Source organism: Lathamus discolor, chromosome Z, assembly GCF_037157495.1.
Source record: "Lathamus discolor isolate bLatDis1 chromosome Z, bLatDis1.hap1, whole genome shotgun sequence".
Classification (NCBI taxonomy): domain Eukaryota; kingdom Metazoa; phylum Chordata; class Aves; order Psittaciformes; family Psittacidae; genus Lathamus; species Lathamus discolor.
Genome location: NC_088909.1, coordinates 30,738,182 through 30,753,407, shown reverse-complemented (window position 1 = coordinate 30,753,407; position 15,226 = coordinate 30,738,182). Strand labels below are relative to the sequence as shown.

Genomic DNA, 15,226 nt, shown 5'->3' with positions numbered 1-15,226 from the left:
AATGTTTGCTCAGAGCATCGTAGTCTCTGCATCTTCCCTCGTCCTTCTTCAGACAAGGTACTGGGAGGCAATGGCCATAAAATGGCTTCTTGAAACAAAAAAGTGAATGAATAAAGGACTTTATTAGGATTGCAGGTCATGTTTTAATAGTATCAGTTTAATGGGATAAGGATAAGAAACGACAAAAATATTTTCCTATTCTGTACACGCCATTAGAGTTCTACATTGCATACTTCTTACATACATCTGCCTGGACTGCAGTGGCAAATTCCTGACAAGAATATGATAAACACGATCTACCCCTTGCACTTACTCAAGCCTCTAATAATTTTGAAGCAGGGTGCCAACATGTATCTCAGTGGGATGAAGCTGGAGTGAGAATGCCATGACCTAAAAGGGGACTAATCACTCCTTGAGCAACACCCAGGAGGAATTTCATCTGACAAGCCTAAGAATTAGCAGAGAGAATGATGGGGCAGAATATAATGCAGGGATGAGACCTGTAGGTTGAGTGGACATCCTTGCAGGTAGTACTTACAGGCTGCCCCATGTACTTAGCCTTCAGCAGCCTGTTTGGATCATTACTTTTTTGCTCTTTTTTTCCCAAGTTAATGTAGTTGCTGGGAACAGTTCAGTAATGGAACTCTGTGGGGAGTTAGTGCACCTGCTTTTTTGTCTTCTCACCTTACTTAACAGTCTGTCTAATATACGGCCTATATTAGCTATCTCATATCTCATATAGGATCTGAATCTTTGCCAAAACATTGCAGAGCTCAGAGGGTGGGGAAGAGAGATCACAGAAGCAGCAACCCACACAACTTTTTGGTTTTGCAGCTTGAATTAGTCACCCCACACCTGCTTCTCTTTAAAAACCAATGAAAAAACATATCCCAGCAAAATGGTACAGGTGGACAATCAGATTTATTTACTGAAGTTCTGTAACCCGAACTTCTTTAAGATACTTTAAGATAAATCCTTTAAGATACTTCTCATTAGTATCATGTTAGCACAGCACACTGAGATTTTTACAATGCAGCAGAAATTCATTGCCTTTGTTAAAGGTTATTTGAAAGTGTGTGGAGAGCAGATCTATAGAAAATCTACAGGATATTCTATTTGGTTCACATGATTCAAGCTCGCTGCAGACTGTACAGTCACAGCTTCCCATTTCTGCTGGAAATACTACAAGCTATTATATATTTTTTTTATTAGCTAGAATGTGCAGATATGGAAACTGAAGGATACACAGCTCCTTCCACTTCTCACTTCCAGTCGCCCACTCTCTCTTTCTTTCCCTTTCACACACACGCTTCATTGATCTGAATTCTACATTTATTTTCATCAGAGAACAGACTTAGTTGATCACAGAAAGTTGCTCATTCCAAAGTGGAAAGATTTTTGCTTTGTTTGGCAATGGGAAGCATTTTTAACAGGTTTGGGCTTTCAGAGTTCACGTTTCATAAGCTAACTGCGTGACTCGACTGAAGCAGCATGAGCAGAAAAGGCAATACAGTATGCACAGACGGCTTTGTAAAATAAGGTCTTTCTAATACTAATGGCTTTATTACCTCAGTATTGAGCTTAGAAACTTTCTTAATTCACAGAAGTCCTGTATACAAAATAATTTCTGGTTTTCCTCTTGGTCTAATTTATTGGGGTTTTTTACTTTTCTGCTCAGTGAACACCAAACCAGACAACTGGCAGTGTCTGACACTGTTGCCTGGTTATTAACACAAGGTGCAGGGTTTACAGGGTCTGCACAAGGGACTAACTTGTTTGTGCTGACCCACCAGAACCCCAAAACACTCCTTCTACATTGACATGAAATACTGAGCACCAGCTGCAGCAAGTTGAACCCCAGCTCCTGGATGGACTCGCACAAGCATCCCACTTGTGGCTGACAAAGAAGGAAAGGATGCAAAGGTTATTTATGCCTCGAAGGCAACACCAGACCCAGGAACTCGCATTCTTGAAGCTGTCGCTCAGGGACTGCTGAACATGTATATTATGACTGTAGGAGTAAAACTCAGAAGTGCGGTGTGCAAGAAACTGAGTTCTCACTAGGGACTGGAAGGAGAATTCAGAATAAAATCTTTCTCTTTTGATTTTATTTTTTCTTTACATAACCAATTCAGATAGCTATATTCCTTAACTGTTAGGAAATCAAACACAGAGATAGTTCCCAGACTGTATGAAACTGGCACGCAGAAGGTGCAGGAGGCTGGGGGGGTGGGAGAAGGGGATGCCTGTTGGTGTATCCATGAGAAAATATATCTGGAAGCCACTCCAACAGAGCCCTGTACTGTTGCAGAAAAAGCTACTTGGAAATCTATAGCAGGTGGGGGTACAGCTCTTGTCCAATGAGCAAATCCTGCTCCAACAAGGTATGTTTAAAGTCTGTGTTTTTAAGGGTTATTGCAGCTTCGCTACACTCCATGGAAAAGGGAGGCAAAAAGCTGTATTGTGGATGAGCAGATGGCAGAGAACACGAAATACAACCTTTTGGGTATGCTGGGTGGCCATTAAGAAATACTGCCTGCACTCAAGCTCCCATTCCCAAAGATTTTAGTTCAGCAACAATAAAATATGCTCCTGAAATTAATACCTGCAGCTATGGCTCCTCTGGTACATTGCTCCACAGCTTGAAGAAGCCGTGGCCAGGAGTGCAGAGTATAGCTCAAGGCGAGAAGGTTGTCATAAACTCCACAGATTTTTAGACCTGCAGAAAGATAATAAATAACTCAGTAAGCATTGCTTTGGGCAGGCAGCACTGTACTGCACAGGAAGACAGTGTGTTACAGCTTCTGGAAGACACAGCAATTATTGAAACAAGAACTCCATATTGTCTTAGCATCAGTGTAAGGCTAACAGGTAGATGTTGTCCACCTGGTCATCTGTGAGCATCCTGATATCTGATGTGGGGTGCTTTAGGCAAAAACAGCCAAAATTTTGGGTGACAGAGCTGGATTATTAGCTGCTGGGGGAATTTCCTGATGGCACAGCCATTCCAAGCAGTCATTGCCGTTCCAGGGATGAGCAGCTATCCTAAATCCTGGCAATTCATCACAGCAATACTAACACCTGACAGGAGGAGGAGTCCTATGCTGCAGCAGCACAAGAATATCTCTTGTGTGTTTAAGAAGTGGTCTAAAACATATTGCTGATGAGGGTAGCATGGGGTTGGGCAATGCACCAAAGGCTTCCCATAACGTGCTTGAGGCTGGCACAATCTTCACAGCAAGGACTGCCCTGGCCTCATGGGCTCCATACACACAGTCAGAAACAATCCAGCACATCGCTCTTACATGAGGCACATGGAAGCACACGACCTGCAGACATCGTGTTTCCATCACCACTTCCAGTGATGCCCTTATGGCTTGTTGCTGAGGATAGGAGAGAAACTGAGGTGCTCAGAAGACTCAAGCATCTGTCAAACTAACAGCCCTCACAGCCACAGGTAGGCCTTTACAATTAGCATCTCCCCCAAAATCTAGACCAGGTTGCTCCAAACCCCTCCCACCCTGGCCTTGCCCACTGCCAGGGATGGGGCAGCCACAGCTTCTCTGGGCAACCTGTGCCGGGGCCTCAGCACCCTCACAGGAAAGAACTTCTGCCTAAGAGCTCATCTCAGTCTCCCCTCTGTCAGGTTAAAGCCATTCCCCTTGTCCTGTCCCTACAGGCCCTTGTCCAAAGCCCCTCTCCAGGTTTCTTGTAGCCCCTTCAGGCACTGGAGCTGCTCTAAGGTCTCCCCTTAAGGAGCCTTCTCTTCCCCAGGCTGACTCAGCCCAGCTCTCTCAGCCTGTCTCCAGAGCAGAGCTGCTGCAGCCCTTGTTGCATCCTCTTGGCCTTTCTTGGACTCACTCCAACACAGAAGGAGCCATAGGAAAAGGTGTGCAGATGCTGAACACACATCTCAAGCATTATTTCTTTTTAACTTCTAAATTTTTACCTTATTATTTGGACAAAGTAGCATTTTCTAAGACAAATAACAGTATTTTTCTGAATGAGGGTCCTTGACAGGTAGACAGCTTCTTGATTGCAGTGCATCTTTGGATGACTGTGTCAGGACATCTTCCTTTTTCAGCAGAAATTTTGGTCTATTTGTTAATGGTATCTCATATCAGAGACCTTCAAGATCATCTTCATGTTTTATTGGAGGTGATAAAATTTACTAATTATCAGAAGGGATTTCTGAAAATCGTTTTTTCTTTCTATTAAGTTTGTTTCTTACTTTCCCTCAGAAGCAGAACAGAATATTCACATGTAGTTCAAATCACCATTAATTTGTCTTGTTGCTATTTTTTTTTCAGATTGACTGTTGTTGACCCATCATTTTAATGGCATTTTCACAACATTTGCTATATTTTTAGAATCTTCACTGGTCTGTTTAATTGCTTGGAAGGTTGTTTTTTTCAAAGCAAAATAAAAATTTGGTTCCAAATCAAACATACATAGATTAAGGCTGTACACACAGTCACTCGTACCTGCACCTACAATTTTGCGGTTAGAATGAGCTGAACATGGTAATTTGGCATTTGGGTTTCACAGCACTTTTTAAACTGGTCTTCAGAATGAAGTATCTGTCCAGTAGTGAGTACAACTACCCAGCTTACACAAGTAATTGTAGCATTTCCGTATGAAGATTCAGGGTTCAATTCTGCTCTGTTCAGCATCATAGACAAAATCCCATTGATTTCTATGTCAGAAGCAGACTAAAATCATGTGGCTACTCAACTGTCATAACAGGATAAACCTTATTTTTAAAAGGGGGGGCTACACTCATCTGATCCCACCTTACTGATATGTATGCAAATTATGAAGCTCCTTTTAGTTTTGTAAAGCTATACCACCACTGCGAATGTCTTTATCATTACCTACAAAACACTTAAGCCAGAGTCCTGTTGTGCTGGGCACAAAATGTGCAGAAGTGAGTCACAAAACCAGAAAACTATATAATCTATGTAGATTTTTATTCATCAGATTTTTCTTTTTCTCAGCCCCATCCCATCTTATTTATAGCAGAATTTAAATCTTCATGTTCAGCTTACAGATGAATATAGCCCAATCTATTCTATCAGTTGCTTTAATTTTATAACCTTACCTAAAAGATGTCTTAGATTGACTTTACACGTAAATTAGCCAGGTATGAAAAATCGAGATGGAGGGTTTATTTGCTTCTTTCTTTTAAAAGAGCAACAGACTGCACTTAGAAAGAGGACATCTAGGTTAAATTCTCAACTTTGCCAGAAATTCTTTGTGTAGTCTTGGAAATCAATTTAATTTCTCACAGACTCTGCTTCCCATCTTTGAAAGTGGCATAAAAACCTTTTCTTCTTTCTCTCCCATCTATTTAGATCCTTAACACTTCCTTGGCCTCTTGCTGTTTCTAATGATCTTAACACTTCCTGATGCCATGTTACAATAACAATAGGTTTCATATGAGTCCCGCTGGGGTAATGTGAGATGGACTTAGTGCCCCTATATGAGACAGGGATTGTGCCAGGGTCACACAGGGCTCTTTGGGAATGAGACACTTCAGGATAAAAAAGAAAAAGTGGCATTCCTTTGGCAACATTTGTCAAGTCTTCAGCCAAAGCCCATAAACTCTTATACCTGAGTTTCTGTGTCTATACAGACAAAACAAAATAAAAGAGAAAGAAAAAAATTTTTACTTTTAAAAAGACTATCAGTAGTCATCCTATCCTGCTCATGAAGCTCTCTGTTAATAGGAATGATCTTCATATGATCTTCATAGAGAAAGCTTATCAAGAATAGAGCTTAATTTTCTTATCACGTGAATTTCTGACTTCAGTTGTAAGATCATAGTCCCTTCTTCTGTGATACTGAAATCTGGTGCTAGTTGCAGCAAGGCTGCTAGAAGCCTTTTTATGACTGGAAAATAAAAACCAGAAAAATTTCAATTGGAAAGTAAGGAAATAATACTCTTAGGATATCAGGAAGCACTAAAGCAAAAGAAATGGGAGACAGATTAATGTTAATATGTGTGAGTTCATAAAGAGGTTTTCTTTTAAAATTATCCTCCAAAATGCTAATCTATATAATGAATTGGACTAGCAAATATGCTATAAATATAGCAACTACTGTAAAATGCCATAAAAATGATGGGTTAACAATCTAGATGAAAAAATAGTAACAAGTCAAAATAACAGTGATTTGATCTTTCATGTGAATGTTCAGTCTGTGATGAGAAGTAACATTAATGATGAGAGGATATAACTGTCAAAAAATCCTGGGAAATAAACTTAATGGAAAGGAAAATATTATTCAGACCCCAGTGCTGATAATAAGTAAATTATTACCAACTTTGATGAAATTGGACAATTAATACATAGAAGTGCCATAAGAGCGTGCAGAGTCTCTAGCATGCAACATGAGCTGTTGCTTAATAATAGAGGACCTGTTTTAGTCTAAAACTTTCACAAAAACCATCATTTTATATTGTCCTTTACATTTGAAAAATTATCCCATTTTTCTTGAGATCTTTTCTTAGGGTGTTAATAACAGAGGAGAGAGTTTTTTGAAAAGGCTTTTCAGAGATAATCTTCTCAATTTTTAAGGAGTGACTGCACTTCTCATTTGATAGCAGCAATTTTACTTCTAACTGCATATAAGTTGCCCTTGACTATAATGAGGTATATTAAGGATGTAAATATTACACAGGCACATATCTATAAGCGAGTCTATGGAGCACATGAAGGGTATGTACAGGTTATTCACGGTTATTTAAGACTGCTTCTGCTATTGTGCAGATATATATTGAATTGGTAGCTGAGACACTGTCAGACATCTTTGGAAATGTACATAAGTGGTAATATACAGGCAAAGCATCACATAGCAAAGCTGGTGTTGACAGCCTTTAAGGCATCTTGCTGCAGATCCAGAAACACTAACTCAAGCCGTGCCTCAGACTCACTCTGAAGCCAGCCCTAACATTTTATCAATTCAACTGCAAAGAGGTAGGGGTCATTTTGGATAGAAAACAAAGAGCACACAGCTGTGAGCTTTTGTGTGCCCCTTCTTCATGCATTTACTTAAGGAGACTTCAGAAACTGTGCTGTGGCTCTAGCCTCAGGTGAGACTTTGTTTTAATATGATAATGATGAACATGTTCTAAAATGTTCCAGGAGGTAATATTTACAACATGAGAACATCTCATGGGAAAATCTATTCCAGAATAGGTGTGTGCCAGGGGGAATGTTTTCCTACCTGCAAAAGACTTGGTTTGCTTTCATAGCAAATTCACTGTGCACATCAGGGATCACATAGAAACAGGGCTCCACAGCGAACTCCCTACTTTCACTTCCCTCAGAGAACAGGCCCCAGCAATAAATGATAGATAGATAGATAGATAGATAGATAGATAGATAGATAGATAGATGATAGATAGATGGATAGATAGGTAGATAGATAGATAGGTAGATAGATGATAGATAGATAGATAGATACATACATACATACATACATAGTTTTTCTCTCATAACCTGCAGGTATATGGAGTTTATAGGATCAACCATAAAAGCAGTATGGCAAATTCCAGAAACATCTGATATATAGAGCTACCTAAATTGTCTCAAGCATGTTGAACTGGAATGAGATATGATATTAACCAGTTATTAAGGAAGGTATTCTCCATCTAGGAAATGCTGGCGGGATTGCACTCTGTAAAAACCAAATGGTAAATGAGAAGAAGCCAGCCCATAAGCGATGTCCTTCTGCTCCCAAAGGCTGCAGTTTGGGTCCGTTCAACTCGGTTTTCCTCCTCAAATGAGACCCAGCCAATAGAGAACTATATAATATATTCAGATTCCTGTGGTAACAGTGGATCTTTCTTTTTTGCATGACATTTTTTCAAAGTCAGCTTTATGTATATGATTCCTGCCTGCCAAATATCTGCTCCATTTGAAATCTATATCTAGCCTGAAACATTGTGTTTTGCCCTCTGGTTGACCGTCTGCGCCAGTGAAAGACATCCTTGTGAAGCAGTGCCCCTTTGCTCCTGTGGTTACCAATACTGTTCCACACAGTTTCCAAGGGTGATGCTATTATATTGCTCCAGCCACTGTATGCAACTTATTGAGTAATTTATTGGGCAAGATCCTAACAGACGAAAGGCCTGTCTAGAATGCCGCTGAATTTTAAAAGGTAGGAATATTGCACTTCATAACAAGCAGCCATTAATAATAACCAGCAATATAACTCTTATGGAATTATGCCTTGCATCTGCATGAAATTCCCAAGCATAATAAAAAGTGAACCAAAGAAGTTAACCTCTAGTGTGCCGCGCTTCCTGGAGCATAATTATGGAATACTGGAAAGAGCGTGACCCCGTAGCTCTCCAACATTATAATTAGCATTCCCCATACTGAAGCCTATTGTCTGGAGGACAGTTTTGTCTCTTCTCTGTTCTGACTTGTGCAAAATTATACCCCTAAATGTGAGTTCATGGCCCTTTCTCAAAGCCAGCCTTTTGTTTTCAGTATAGTCTCAAAATCAATGGACTGCCAGGATGTGCAGCATACACCCACAGGGTCAGTTTGATGCTCATTCACCAGATACATATGGTGCATTGTAAGGATCTATATGAGATAACAATGATTTTCCACTTTTCAAATGTAGCCACATGAGATTAGGGTATTCGGCAGAAAAAAATGCTGCCAACTCTTTATGTCATCCTATTAATGGTGAGTAGCAGAGTCTGTAAGTTGTGCTTGGATTACAGAGCAAAACCTGTTCAAAAATCTTCCTGTTTCTCTTCTCATGTATAAATGAAGCTGTGCATTGTTCCTCATTAAAACAAACTAAGGTACCTCATTAACACCTGCCAAGAAGCAGTTTGAATGTCAGAATTGGAAGTCTGTATAATTCTGACATGAAAAGTTTTACTGAAGAAAAGCTCTGTTTAATTAAGGAGATACTGACAGGTTTTAGCGAAAGATTAACAATCAGAAGTTCGTAATTTTGCCTAGTCTGTGGTCTGGTGAAATATCATGATCCTTACCCCAATCTGTTTTTTTTCTTGAAAATTTCTGGCTGTGCTAATGAAGGCAGTTGAATTTTATTATTTATTTTTCTTTTTACCCCATGTGTTTCTTCTTTCCAACGGAAATGAATGGACCTGCACAGGTACAAATGCAACTGTAGAGCACGTTTCCCAAATTTTGGCACCAAAATAAGTAGTCTGATTTTCAAAAGCAAAGCTCATGTCAAGCTCCAACTGAGCTCAAGCACAGGAAGCCAGATAGAAAACGTTTCAGATAGATTCACTGTTTACAAAGCTGTTTTCTCATGGGACCGTGATTGGCATGCTGGGTGATCAGCACTGTTAGAAATCAGTCATTTACTTAAGAATCTGACAAGGATTTAGGCACAAAAAATTAAGACTCTTTCTCTTGATAAAATCTTGCATTAGATACTGCCTATAAAAATGCGGTGTTTTTATAATGATTTTTATTTTTCCTGAAATATTGCCTTAAGAAAATATAAAATAAATACAGTGTTCTCTGATATCTGTCACTCCATTTCATTTTATACTGTAGCCCAGACAAGAGTAACCCTCCTAAACTGAGGCACAACTGCTGCTGCCTTCCCAGAAACACTGATGATGTGCATGGTACTATACAACTTTATGCTCAGTTTTCCTAGAATAGAAAAAACTCAAGCCTAATCCAGTTTGAGTACTGCAAGTACCCGTCAGTTCAATTTATCTTGAATGAACTTTTTGTCCTTAGGAAGATTAAAGAGCTGGCAGCACTGGAAACTGAAATCTATTGTTTATTGTAGCAGGGATTCAATGACAATTACAAGATCATGCTCCAAAGGATGCTGAGTGTTAACACACTTGTGTTAACATGATCCAAAGGTAGAGCTTTGAAATGTGCCAAAACTATATAACGTGTCATTGGGCTGAAATCAGTCTCGTTTTCACCTGGGATTTCCAAGTAGATGTAGGCAGTGTGTTAAAGACAGAACTCCAGCATTTAACTACTGAAGCTTTCCCCTTACATGGTGCCTTTTGACTTACTTTGCTCATCCTACTCATAGCAAGAGCTGAGTGAAAATTTTGCAATAAATAACACCAAAAAAAAAAATCATTTTCTCCTGTTCTGCAAGCAAATAGTAATTTTTGAAGTGAAATTCTATTTATCAAATGCATGCTGCACAGTTGTTTGGTTACTTCATGGCTGAACACAAATAGCTTTGTATAGCTATAAGATATATATATATAGCATATAAGATGATTAACTCTTAAAAGGTGGATCTGTGCTGTTTATCTGATTAACTGGGAGTTTTAGCCTTATTTTTTGCGTGAAAAATCAGGAACAACTTGTGTAACTTTCCACCATTTCCTCCTTTTTTTCTGAGAATGGTGCATTTTTATTAAAGCCGTGATAGTTTTTCTAAATCCATGAAGAACAGTGAAATTAATTTTCCTAGGTTTCATTTTAGTTTTTAAACTGAAGAAGGAATCACTCCATATGCTGTAAAATTGTTCTTATTCAAATAAGTAGTTTATTTTCAATGTTCTTATACAGTTAATATATTTTTTGTTTGTTTTCTATAAGAATGAAGGAATGCATTGTGCCCACCATGCTGGCATTCTGCCCTTATGGCTGGCATTAGACAAGAACTGTCATTTTAAATTTACGTTAAAAATTACCTGCTTGGCTAATTGTAACACGAATTTCCAATAAATTGACCTCCATAAAATTATTTCAATGTCCTCATGATTTGGAATACAGATATTTCTGAATGTTTTGCTTATTTTCTGTCAGTTACACTTTTGTATAGCTAGGAAAGTTAGATTCATGTGTTAATGACAAGAAAGATGTTTTTGTGGGCTTTTCATGATTTTACAATAAATACATAAATAGTCTTGAGTTCATGAGAATTTTTAGCTATTGTATGCAGGGGCTTTTGAGTTATATAGCTAACCCCTCCCAGATTTTCTCCTTTTATACAGATGTATTCAGAGAAAAGTGCTGATATTAAGTTTGTTTCCATTATTCTGTGCCAACAGGAAAAAAAAAAAAAAAAAGACAAGACCTGGTTTTTAACATCTGAAGTTCCCAGTCCAGTGCAGAAGTTAAATGTCTTTGCTTTTCCACTGTGTAACGCAGGGAATGTTGTGGGAACAGAATTGCAAGGCAACTCAGCTGGAAAATATCTCAGATAGATGAAATATTTGTCAAGCAGTTTTCTCATGTGAATATGCCTCTAGTTGGTATATGCCAGTCACTAGAGCATGGCATTTATTTTATCTTCTGTCCCAAGGATTTATTTTAGAGGGAAAACTGTTGTCTAAGGCATCAGAACTGTGGAGACAACAAAGCAACGCAAGTTTAACAAGAGTTCAATCTTTCAAGAGGGTAACAGAATAAAAGTCAAGTTTTAATATTCTCAGAGGTCCTTTTTTCAGATAAGAATTTTATAACAAAAGAACCTTAAGGCAGATTCTCTTTCTTCCTCTCTGTTAGGCTTGTATTCATTATTGCCAACAAGGCATCATTTTGCATTTTTTAAAGATGCAGACATCAAATGTGATAGTGTTGAATTTAAAATTAATAACAACAACTATGATATTAAAAAACATGTTTTCCCCAGATGTGCTTATGTCTCAATAGAATCTTTATGCAGAAAAGGAAACAAGGCACATATAAGTGTTTATCAGCTTTGCAGCTTACAAAACCAATGTCCTGAACAAAGACAGCAACATATCCAGTGGGTGTTATCTGATCAAAAACATTCCACATGTACAAATCAAAGGTAAGGGAAAAAGAGCCATATAAAGACGGGATAGCTGAGAAAGCAGCCACATTAGGAAAGGGTCTCCTATTTAAACAGTTAGGCTTTAAAAAAGGCAAAATGAGAGCTAAGCGAATCCCCCCTCAGGGTTCATGTTCTCACAAACGGGAGCCTGAATTGGATAAAGATACATAATGATTCTGTTTTCCAGCACAATGTAGACACTAGCTTCTCTGCAGGGCATATCTGAAGGGTGTGTGTGGACAAAAAAGAGAGAGTTAAGCCAAAAAGGCATGCAGGCAGCAATTAGATTCAATTAATATTACAATTAATGTTATAAAATGAAATAATATTAGCATTATGAAAGAGCCCCGTGGTGCATTAATGCATAATACCTGCAGCATCTTAATTTTCTGCTGACCCATGGAGTAAAACGAGAGTCTGTCTATTATTCATTTCCTGGATGAGGCAGTAAAGCAATGCAAGAGAGAGGGGGTCTTTGCTCCATACTGTGATAAAATTCACATGGAAAAATTGCCCAGTTACAGGCACTTTGCTCTCTGAGACAACCATCCTGGAGATTGTTTCAGTTCTTCTTTGTAAGTTATTTGTGTCTCTGACCATAAGAGTTCAATAAATAGTTCAATCAGTACTGAAACTGAAAAAGATGGCTCATTTGCTTATCTTCTTTGACTTACTTTCATACCTAACGTGTGAACTCCTCATTAAGATTTTCCTGGGGTATACACACATATATGAGCTCTCTCCCACCTATATTCCTGGGAGGACAGGATTTCAGATTATGCTAATACACCACCACCACCCAACATCTAAATATGATAGCATATACAGATTTTTTTAATCTATGTCAACAAAATATGCAGGTATTTGTCAGCCTTTTGGTTGCATATTAATTTTTTAGCTTTACTTGTTTCAGGGTTTATATCCAAGCATTCAGTCCTGAAAAATCTTCAAACAAATAAAAATTGCTAGTAAGTTATAATAAAAAGAAAGATTGTTATAATCACATGACTTCTGAGTTCAGGATTCTTTAAATAAGAAGAAATAAGATTTGTAAAAGTCTTTTATTTAAAATTTTTATTTAAAATAAAAAACATCATTAGTGCTGGCAAAACCAAGACAGTTCCCACTTGCCAAAGGAACCTTTCAGAAGCTGTTTCTAAGTAAAAAAAAAAAAATCCCTAGCTGGGAGCTGAATAATAATAATAATAAATGTGGTAGCTGAAATTATCCCTTACTAATTCTTATTTAATCCTGACTCTTTCATTTGTACAGTTTATTTCTCCTTTACTCTTTAAAAGAGTAATAATTAGTAAACTCTTGATGCTCTGAAGCAGCAGGGTAGTCATGCTGTGGATACAACTGAATTGAATATTCTGAGAAAACCAACAGGATTGGATCATCTACCACACTGAACATGTCCGTGGTCTTAAATGGAACAGAAATTACCTATTAACATGGAAAAATATGAATCATAGAATCATAGAATCATTTAGGTTAGAAAAGTCCTTTAAGATTATCTGTTAACCAAGATAACTGTTAACCAAGTACTGCAAAGTCCACTACTAAAACATATCCCCAAAGGCAACATCTAAACATCTTTTATATACCTTCAGGGACAGTGACTCCACCACTGCCCTGGGCATCCTGTTCCAATGCCTGAACACCCTTTCTGAGGAAATTGTTCCTAATATCCAGCCTAAAACTCCCCTGGTGCAGCTTGAGGCTATTTCCTCTTGTCCTTTCCCTTGCTACCTGGGAGCAGAGAGCAGCCACCTCCTGGCTCCACCCTGCTGTCAGGTAGGTGTAGAGAGCGGTAACATCCCCCCTGAGCCTTCTCTTCTCCAGACTAAGCCCCCAGTTCCCTCAGCCATTCGCTATTACCTTTGTGTTCCAGGCCTTCACCAGCTCCGTTACCTTTCTCTGGACCTGCTCCATCACCTCAATGTCTCTCTTGCACTGAGGGGCCCAGAACTGAACACAGGATTCGAGGTGTGGCCTCACCAGCGCCCAATACAGGGGGGCAATCACTGCCCTGGCCCTGCTGCCACACTGGTGGTGATACAGGCAAGGATGCTGTTGGCTTTCTTGGCTGCCTGGCACAAGCTGGCTCATGTTCAGCTCTACCAATCAGGACCACCAGGTCTTTTTCCATGAGCAGCTTTCCAGCCACTCTTTGCCAAGCCTGGAGCATTGTGTGGGGTTGTGGCCCAAGCACATGACCCAGCACTTTGCTTTGTTGAACTGCATCCCATTGGCCACAGCCCAAGGATCCAGACTGTTCAGATCCCTCTGCAGAGCCTTCCTGCTCTCCAGCACATCAACACTCCCAGCCAACTTTGTGTCATCTGTAGACTTACTGAGGGTTCTCTTGATCCACTTGTCCACTTCATCGATAAAGGTATTAAAGAGAACTGGCCCCCACACTGAGCCTTGGGAACACCACCTGTGACCAGCCACCAACCAACAGATTTAATTCCGTTCGCCACCACTCTTTGTGCTCAGCCAACAGCCAGTTTTTTACATAGCAAAGGGTGCGCCCCTCCAAGCCTCAAGTAGCCATTTTCTATGGGAGAACACTGGGAAACAATATCAAGGCATTGCTAAAGTATTTCTATTTATTGGTATATGATTTGGAGGTGAAGTTCCCCAATTATCTTCAGAACATAAATTGTTCTCATATAAATGGCACAGAAAAAGCAAGACAATGGACAACATCTTGCATTGAAAACTGCAGCGGATAGGATGGTTTGAATGCATACTGTGCAAGCCAACATGTGTCTGAAAAGCCTCTCAATCTGTAGCCTTCTCTTGAGAATCTGTCTTTTGTATCCATCTCAGTAGATAGGCATGAGACAATTGCAGACTCAACCAAAATCACAATTAGCAATTACATATCCTAAAACTCATATATGCCTCCTATTATGAACTTCACGCCATGTCTCTTCCAGCTTCTGTGCTCAGGACCTAGATTTCTGAAGTTAGAAGATGAGTGTGAAATTACTCTGAGGTTTCCTGTGCCAGATGACACAGACTACCTATAGCTCTCACATAATTGTTTTAAGGGGTTTGTTTTTAAGAAAAAAATAACTTTGAAGTGTTTATTCAGCTCAGAACATATTTGCTTTGTGGTTGGTCTTGATGACCTTAAAGGTGTTTTTCAACCTTAATAATTCTATGATTCTATAACTCTGTGGTGACAGGTAATAGAACAGTATAACTTCAGCCTACCACACCTGATGGAAAACACCTACTGTCCTGATGGCAAACAGGGAAGGGAAAAGCACCGTAAGAGTAAATAAGAGAGGAAAATGGAGTGGGTTTTACTGGGGTGACCATTCAGACTGTGACAAGGGAACAGACGGGGGCATCAGTTCTGGACTTGTATACTTCATCTGCTCTGCTTGCAGCCCATGACACTGCAAGTCACCAACCTGTGATC

General features: G+C 39.3%; 1 long non-coding RNA gene across 1 annotated transcript in view; it reads right to left on the bottom strand.

Moving 5' to 3' along the window:
- Positions 1-13,770, bottom strand: part of LOC136005758 (uncharacterized) — a 29,200-nt gene extending 15,430 nt beyond the window's left edge. The window contains exons 1-2 of the long non-coding RNA XR_010608873.1: positions 13,669-13,770; positions 2,606-2,719 (exon numbers count right to left, since the gene is read on the bottom strand). This is a non-coding gene — a long non-coding RNA (uncharacterized LOC136005758). The remainder of the gene's footprint in view (positions 1-2,605; positions 2,720-13,668) is intronic.
- Positions 13,771-15,226: the final 1,456 nt, after the last annotated feature.